Source organism: Meleagris gallopavo, chromosome 2, assembly GCF_000146605.3.
Source record: "Meleagris gallopavo isolate NT-WF06-2002-E0010 breed Aviagen turkey brand Nicholas breeding stock chromosome 2, Turkey_5.1, whole genome shotgun sequence".
Taxonomy (NCBI): Eukaryota; Metazoa; Chordata; class Aves; order Galliformes; family Phasianidae; genus Meleagris; species Meleagris gallopavo.
In genome coordinates this window covers 109,576,938-109,585,207 of record NC_015012.2, presented here as the reverse complement: position 1 = coordinate 109,585,207, position 8,270 = coordinate 109,576,938, and the positions used below count along the sequence as shown (strand labels likewise).

At 42.3% G+C, this 8,270-nt stretch overlaps 1 long non-coding RNA gene across 1 annotated transcript; it reads left to right on the top strand.

The window, feature by feature from the left end:
* Nucleotides 1-6,707: 6,707 nt before the first annotated feature.
* Nucleotides 6,708-8,256, top strand: LOC109366510. The gene is made up of 3 exons (XR_002112838.1): nucleotides 6,708-7,075; nucleotides 7,843-7,915; nucleotides 8,013-8,256. It is a non-coding gene; the product is annotated as an uncharacterized LOC109366510 (long non-coding RNA).
* Nucleotides 8,257-8,270: the final 14 nt, after the last annotated feature.

The window sequence follows — 8,270 nt, the reverse complement described above, 5'->3', positions numbered from 1 at the left end:
TGTTTTAAAGCAAGGTGTTTTCCCTCCACCAGAGATGAAAAACAATAGCTGACATCTTTGACTTGCCACTTGATAGATAGCTGCAAACCATTTGGCAGGTTCTTAAGGCAGAGGTGAAGCCACCATCTGTTTCAAGAAGAAAAATTTTTCATGAATCTTTGCAAAGAAGTCTAGTCCTAAACCACAGCATTTGTTACCAGTGTACTTCCATTCTGAGAAACTTCAGAGTGCAGCACTCGTACTCCTTTTGCTTTTTTAAATTATATACACACACACACACTACCAATAGTGGAAGGAAGATATCAGTACATGCATGCACACAGGCTGAATTTTTCCTTCTCAAATCTCACCCAATATCATAGTGCACATATGCACAGCCAGCTCTTCCTTGGGAAGGAGAGCATTTTCATAGAATCATAGATCGGCCTGGGTTGAAAAGGATCACAATGCTCATCTAGTTCCAAACCCCTGCTGTGTGCAGGGTCACCAACTACCAGACCAGGCTGCCCAGAGCCATGTCCTGGTTCCTGGATATACTTTCCATATTAAAAAAAACCACTTTCTCAAACACTGCAGGAGAGCACATTTGATAAAGCAGGGATGGAGGAGAAGCAGTCAGAAGAGGGGAACAGCAAAAGCAAGGACTCTGCTACTGATGGAAGTGCAGAACTGCAGCTCCTCGCCCAGCGAAGGGCTTCATCTCCTTCAGAATCTTATATTGAAAGCTGTCAGAGCCAAAAGATAGTGGTCCATTCAGATCCCATACGCACAAGGTCTCTTCAGTATAAATTTTCTTAAGCAATAAAGACTAAATTCTAGCCTCACATCCAAGTGTGCAACCCAATTACTGAAAATTCAAAGTCAAGCAGTGCTATTAAGCCTGTTTAACCATAATACAGGTATTCACAGAACTGCTTTCACAAAAGCTCAGTAACTTCAAAAAGTTGTTTTCACTAAGTAAACTCCTGCATTTTGTACTTTAAAGCACTAAAACAAAATCCATGGCATCTCTCCATAAGCTACACTAATAGTTAATTATCTTCCTTGTTAAATGCTCACGTCTTGTTTCCAGCGAGCATTACCCACACACAGCTGGATATACAGGCCCAGGCTGAGGTAAATGAGGTGCATTTTTCTCCTCTCAGTTCCTTTCACTACACTTCTGGAATACAAAACCAGATTTGCTAAAGATAATTGAGCCGTTGACGAATCTTCCCAGCAAGGGACACAGAATTAGCATTGCTAGCCTTCATGATTTAAACTACAAACCCAATAGTAATTAGCATTTTTCTTAGAGTTCCATCTCGTGGAAACAGGCTATTATGAGATAATCCCTACCTCAGTTACTTTCAAAGTAGGTTATAGACCTGTGGAAAAATGCAGAAGTGGCCTGAGTGCCCCTAGCAGATGTATGAGAATGACTTGACTCTAATTCTACTTATTTCTTTAAGATTAATTGTTATTGTTATAAAAGATATCATGACTTGCAATTAAGTTTGAAGGGAGAGACAGAAGATGTGAGAATATTAAAAAAAAATTCTAGAGTCCGTCTCCTAGACCTGAGAGGATAACAGAAGGACTTTGAGGTTTGGATGGTCACCATCAGCAGAAACAGTACACACACCAAGGTTCACATCAGCTTTGCTTTTAACTTTGACAGATCTAATATCAACTCCAATCACAGAAAAAGCCCAAAGTTTTGGATGCTTCTGTTAGACAACAGACATTTCCTATGGCTAAGAGGACCTACAAAGATACCTATAAATGATATGAGCTGAGATGCTGAAAGCTCACTTGAGAAGCACACTCCTGATCTGAACAGCTCGTGATAGATGGATCTCCTGGAGTTGACCTTATGTAAGAGTGCAAGAGATGGCCCAGGACCTGCAAGTCCTCCATACTAACAGAAAATGACTATACGACCTCTCACTGCCTACAATTCAGAGCTAATTAGTTTGACTGTATTATTTTAAAAGTATTACTAATTGTATTACTTTACTATTGTAATTGAAATTAAATATGCTTAACGGAAGGCAACTGAGAACTAATTGAAGTTTTTCTTGAAGACTGTACCCAATGCATCATGAAACCAAGGCAAACAGCTTTCACACAGTGGCCTAGTTGTTGTAAGAGGGCAGCACTACACTAATCTGCAAGGGCACAGAGTATGTTCAGCTTTCACATTCCCCACATTATTCTTCTGAGTCTGCACTGTCAGTGTTTGTCTCTAGGTTCAATTTGCCTTACAGATAACATAGAGACCCCAGGTTCTCACACTGCACAGGGTTAAGCCAGGCTCCTTCAACGGGTGGCCCAGTGCACTCAGACGAACAAGCCCACATCTCCGTCCCAAGGAAGGGGAGATCCCACAGCTCTGAGAATGAGTCCATAGTACTGGTGGCAGTTGAGACCCTCGCCTGTTAAGAACAGGACATTTTCCAGTACCTGAAGTAACTACAGAAGGATTTTTCTCCAGGAATTCAGCCTCTGTTGCTCAGTCAGAGAGAAATATCAGTTCACAGAAAGCAAACTTTTGCTTTATTTTTATTTAATTAAATTTTCTATTCACAGATCCTTGCTGCTGTTCTATTGCAGATAGTGCTCTACAGAAAACCTGAAAAGCCCCTAGCACTTCCCCAGGGACTTTACACTCATCTGACAAGCCCCTTGATAATTCCAGGCATTCAAATAGCATTGTCTAAAGTCTGTTGCTGCTTGCTATCAAATACGTATAAATGCTTTAATTGTTCTTAAGTTGTTAACCATTATTTCCCTTTATCGCAAAAATACAGCCCATGTGAGAAATAGTTGGCTCCCATCTGTGGTGCCTCTTCAGCAACAGGGTCAAATAAGTGTCTGCAACAAATGCAGAGAAATCTAACTTACAAGTACACTTTAAAGGTCCCACTTAAACCTATTAGAACCTTTTAAATATGTTAAATATTAACTTTATATCCACATGTTTTATAAGTTTATTTCCCCTTGGCTTCCTTCAGTTTCAAAAGTGATTTTTATGTGCAAAATTTTAACAAGAAATGCATTCAAAAGGGAATCCAATGTGTTTTGGCTGAGTTATTGTTCTGTTCTTAAAATCATAGTTCCTAAAAAAAAAACCATCCAGATACTCAGATTGAACATTTCCAGAAAAATCATTAAATATTTTTAGTTTTAGTTTCCCCTACAATGACAACTGGCACTATAAACATCTCAAAACAGTCAGAGAGAGAAATGAGAGATTCAGGATTACTTCTAAAAGCAGAATAAAATAACATCTCCTTCTCCTACAGCTTTCAGATGGTATCACCATCTGGATGCATCTGTCCAGGTTTGTAAATGGGAAACCACAGAATTGTAGGAGCTAGGAGGGACCTCTAGAAATCCTCAAGTCCAACCGCCCTGCTAAAGTGGGTTCCCTATTGCAGGTTACACAGGGAAGTGTCCAGATGGGTCTTGCATGTCTCTAGTGAAGGAGACCCCACTACCTTTCTCAGTAGCCTTGTATTCTGACTATGCTAGTGTGGAATGACAGTCTTTAGCTACACCTAATCAAGATGGTATTTTAAATTCTGACAGCTGAAAACACAGCAGAATTGATGGGAAAGGCAACCTTTAAAAAGGTACGTGCAGAAGCATGGGGCACTCGTTTGATTTACTGACAGAGTAGGCTTCATTTAAGAAGGATAGCAAGCATATTTAATCTTCATATCAAAAGACAGAGTGGCACTAAAGGGTAGAGTTATCTCAGGGACAAAACTGAGTCTTTAATCATCCCATTTTCCCTTATTTTGGACACTGGAGCTTGACTCAGTAACTTCATCCCTGTATTCTTACTCCACACTTCCACAGCACTGCCTACTAAAGATTTGGTACTCGAGCCCTTGTTTTAAGGTGGCAATTACACAAAATTGGCAACACAAATAGGTTTTGGTTCCAGGTCAAGAAACATCAGAGAATAAGAAGGAGATATTAATTATAGAGAGTGGATAATTTCTTCCTTAGCAGCTAATCCTCCTATTTATCCTCTCCAAAGGTCAGATTGAGAAACCCAACACTCTTTCAGCATAAAGTGAATAATCTGTCTTCATGGCCCTATGCCAGAACTCCTGGCTATGCACTAAGCTGGGCTACCCAGGCAGAAAGCCCGTGCTATCCATTTAATGGAAATGTAAACACCCACCTTTCTTCCTGGCTGCTTGAAATAGGCACCTTATACCGATCAGAAGCAGGCACAAGTGCAATTCACCACAGCTGATTTCAGTTGTTTAGCCAAGACAAGCAGTGCTTTGCTGTCTCATTATGCACCGACAAGGCAAAACATGAGGGCTGTAAGCTTGCCATGGCATAAACTAGTATGAGGCAGGACTGTGCTTAAGTAAAGACCTGCTGGGTTAGGCAATTAGGTGCTTCTCTTTCCACAGGTATCTCATTACTCTAACCTCCCCGCTATAAGCGTGGCCACTGTGATTTGAATGCATTTCACTACAGTTTCACCTTGTATGCTAGCTGTTTGGATAGTCTACAGATACAGAGGAAGAAAGCCCATGGAGAACGAAGATGGCATTTATCAGACCTGTCAATGCAGAGCACACAAGCATTGCCAGTGCTCATCACTCCCAAGCTGATGCACTCCCAGCACTTCCACTTGAAGCCACTTGGGGCCAGATGGACAAGTGAGTTGCCTAGGTTGAGGCTACTGACCTGCCGCCATTCAGACCAAATAAAACAGCAAAGTTAATGTCATTTCCTGTAATACATCCTACTGAGCAACAGCCTCGGAGGTACCACAGATGCAGAAAGTCAGTGAGATCTTTCAAGAAAAATATGCCTGTTCTTTCATTGTTCTTTGAAGAACTTGTCACCCCAAGCAAGCAGATGTTTTGCCTCACCTCCAAACACACGATCCATTGAATTTTGATCAGACTGTTCTTAAGATCCCCACAAATAGCCCTTTCTCATGTGGAGGTGGATTTTTTCTCCATCCTTCTATGGGTAGAATGACCAGTCAGGCACTGGACAATGAGCTGTGATGGCAAGAAGGCAAGTAGCTGGAAAACTGCCCTCTGCTCTTTTTTACCAAAGAAGTAGTGAGAAACAATGTTTCTGAACAAGAGCTAAAATCCTATTTTGTCAAATCCTACTCAAGTCTTGGCATTTCAAAAGACTCCTCAGAGGAACCAACTTTTGGAGCTGCATCTGTTGTCGAGGAAGGCAACCACAACAACACAGAAGGTGGAGGGAGTCAAATTCCAGTTCCCCAGGTGAGATCTCTACAAAGGAGTTTTCACACAAGTGATCACATCAGACTTGGGGATATCAAGGCATTTTGTTGTGTTTCTTTTATGTCTAGAGAAAGCAGGTTTTTTTTTTTAATATATAAAACAAGAGAAGCAAAATAGCAGGGCTCACATAAAGGAGCTGAATAAATGCATCAGGTAGATGAGGGGATGTTTCCCATGACATTTAAAAGCCACGGAACATTTTTTATTTAATGCAGCGTGGAATCAACAGTTCTGATTTTCTGATTCGGTTTCTGTCTCCTCACACGGACCAGACCCTCAACTTGCTAGAAAACAACAGAAACTTTTGCTTTTGATATTTAATAATAGAAAATTGTTTGGCAAATGTAGGTAGTATCTTAAGCCATGTTTACGAGTTGTTGCTCCGTTTACCAATCAGAAATGGACTGGCGAGCCGAGAAAAGCAGGTGCCTGGGCAGCAGCTAGCAGAGATACAGCCCAAACCTTTCTATTCTGTAATGTCTACTGCCTCAGAGAGAAAACAGGAGAGAAATCTTCACCGACTGAGATTTGGGCAGTCTGATCTTCTCTGCAACAAACAAAAAGCCTTATTATCAAACACTATACTATTAAACACCAGTATGAGCCACAATCCTGCAAGAATGCCATTTATCTGAAGAGTTCCAAGTTAGTACTTGAACCACCCACTTGGGTTATTCCCCCCCCCAAGGGTTTTATACTTTTTAAAATCCCTTTCTCCCATTCTGCTTGCATGTCAGCCTCTGCCTGCAACATTTCTCAGCCTTTGTCTCCTTCCCTCTTAGGAAAATGCCTACTGAACACCAGGCAGCATGACAGCCTAATAAGTTGGCACTTTACTGCGCTTTCCACTCCAACAGTTCTTTGAAGCCATCAGCAATCAGTCTCTGCAAAAGCAGCCTGCAGAGACTATCAATTCACTGGGCCATTAACAAATGCTTCCTGTACAGGTAACTTTCAAATTGATAAAAGCCACGCAGGACCAGAGCGGAGATGCCAGACTGCCCGTGCTTGGCTTAGCTTCTCTCCTGCATGAGGGCAGGAGGCACGGGGAGAGGTTGGAAAGCAGCTGGGAGGGTGCTGAGAGCGATACATTAAGATCAAATGGCTGACGCTGCTTTCATGTCTCCACTCCTTCGATGAAACATCTGATTTGCATTTAAGTTGTGAACTGTTCATTCTTACTGTGATGAACAGAAGTGCCCAACCTTTGGGCAGGGCAAGTAACACGGGCTCCTCTGGGCTTCCCTGCTCAGCCCCTCATCTCTAACAGCTTTATTTGCAATAGAAGCACAAACCAGATACAGAATGTGCAAGCCATACCTGATTCCCCAATGTCTATACTTCTGTCACGTATATAATTGTGACTGAGGCATTTCTATTTACGTCATACAATGCTTGGACAAGTCTTCTATCATGTCACAAGGGATCCACAAGATCCTGAAAGACTGACAGACAGCAGGTCTCATAACAATTCAGAAGGCCTGAAACCATTTCCTATCCCAGTGTTGGTGGAATTTAAGAAAGTTAACATTTGGGAGCAGAGAACGCAAGTTTATCTGGCAGAGAGCTCCAGCACTGGGAGCTCCAACATCACCGCTCCTGAAGACTGTCCTCCTAACTGCAGCTCCCCAACACATGCCACATAGAATCATTAAGGTTAGAAAAGACCAAGATCACCTACTCCATCAACTTCCAGGATTTTACTACCAGCTCAATCTGAAATTCCACTGTTCATCAATACAAACGTTAGAATGGTGCTGAATGCCTGCAAGTCCACTCACCCTCCAACTCACAAGGTACAAGGGTGGGTCCCACATAAACAGCTTTTTGTTTGAGGGCCCCCAGCAAGACAGAGTCTGACCTTTCCCTGTTGGAGGAACAGCAGGTTTCCATGAAACACGACTGAGGGTTGTTTTCCCCTCATGTGTGCCAGGGTGATGCCTGAGCTCTCCTTAACTCCTCTCCCCCACCCAGCCCATTAATCTCAGCTCTGCTGTGTCTGACAGCTGGGGCCACTGGGGCTTACAATTGCTCACTGCCTTTGCTTTTAGGGCTTTGGGTCTCCTTTGGACCATTACAGAGACAAAATCTAGACCCTTTGCAGGAGAAGGAAGACACTTGCCAGACTGATGCTTTCACATTTAAGTTCTAAGCTGGCAGTGTGCCCTTTGGAAGGCATTTGGTTGGAAGTAGAAGCTGGATTGAGTGTACTGTTCTGAAGCGCTGCAATTTGCACTGCATTTAAGGGCAAAAATACTTTTAGCTTTGACTCATGATAATGTTGAAATAAATAGGACTCCAGATTAGGGCTAAGAAATGATACTCCATATTACTCTGTGGGAACAGCAAAGGATCCTAGGAGAATGGCCCAACAACATTTTACCACAATTTACACTCTTGAGCTACTTCTAGGTGGTAGAGAGATCATTGCATGCTGCATTTCTCAATTTATCATTTATCACTGCTATCAGAACTATTTTGCACTCAAAGATCCAGCCCATTCACTTTCTAAATACTAAAAACAGTAAACTACTAAATAAGTTCCTCTTTTCCTTTCTGCCAGGAGACACTGAGTGCTGATAGGCTGCATCCCAGTTACAAGCACATTATGATTCTAAAAGAAAGGGTGCTGCCAGGTAAGGTGACCAGAGCTGATTTCCTCCACTCTTGTTCTATCTAATACAGCCAAGTTTGGCAAAGGCTGATAACTGTTTGTTTCCTGGAAAAACATAGGTGTGGGTTGGTGAGACAAGTAAGAGATGAGTGCTCACCTGGAACACAGAGCAAGGTAGAAAGGAAGACTACATCCAGCATCTTTCCATTCATTTTTGTGGAAGCTCTCGGGCCCTGCAGACAGGCCCAGGATGGGAAGAGTCTCAGCTTCCAACACGCACCAGTACCTAGCAGACCAGAAAGGAACAGGAGTTCTGGTGGATCTTCTGTGAAAGAAAATCTAGTAAAAACAGCTCAGGTTGGACCAGGGGAAAAAAA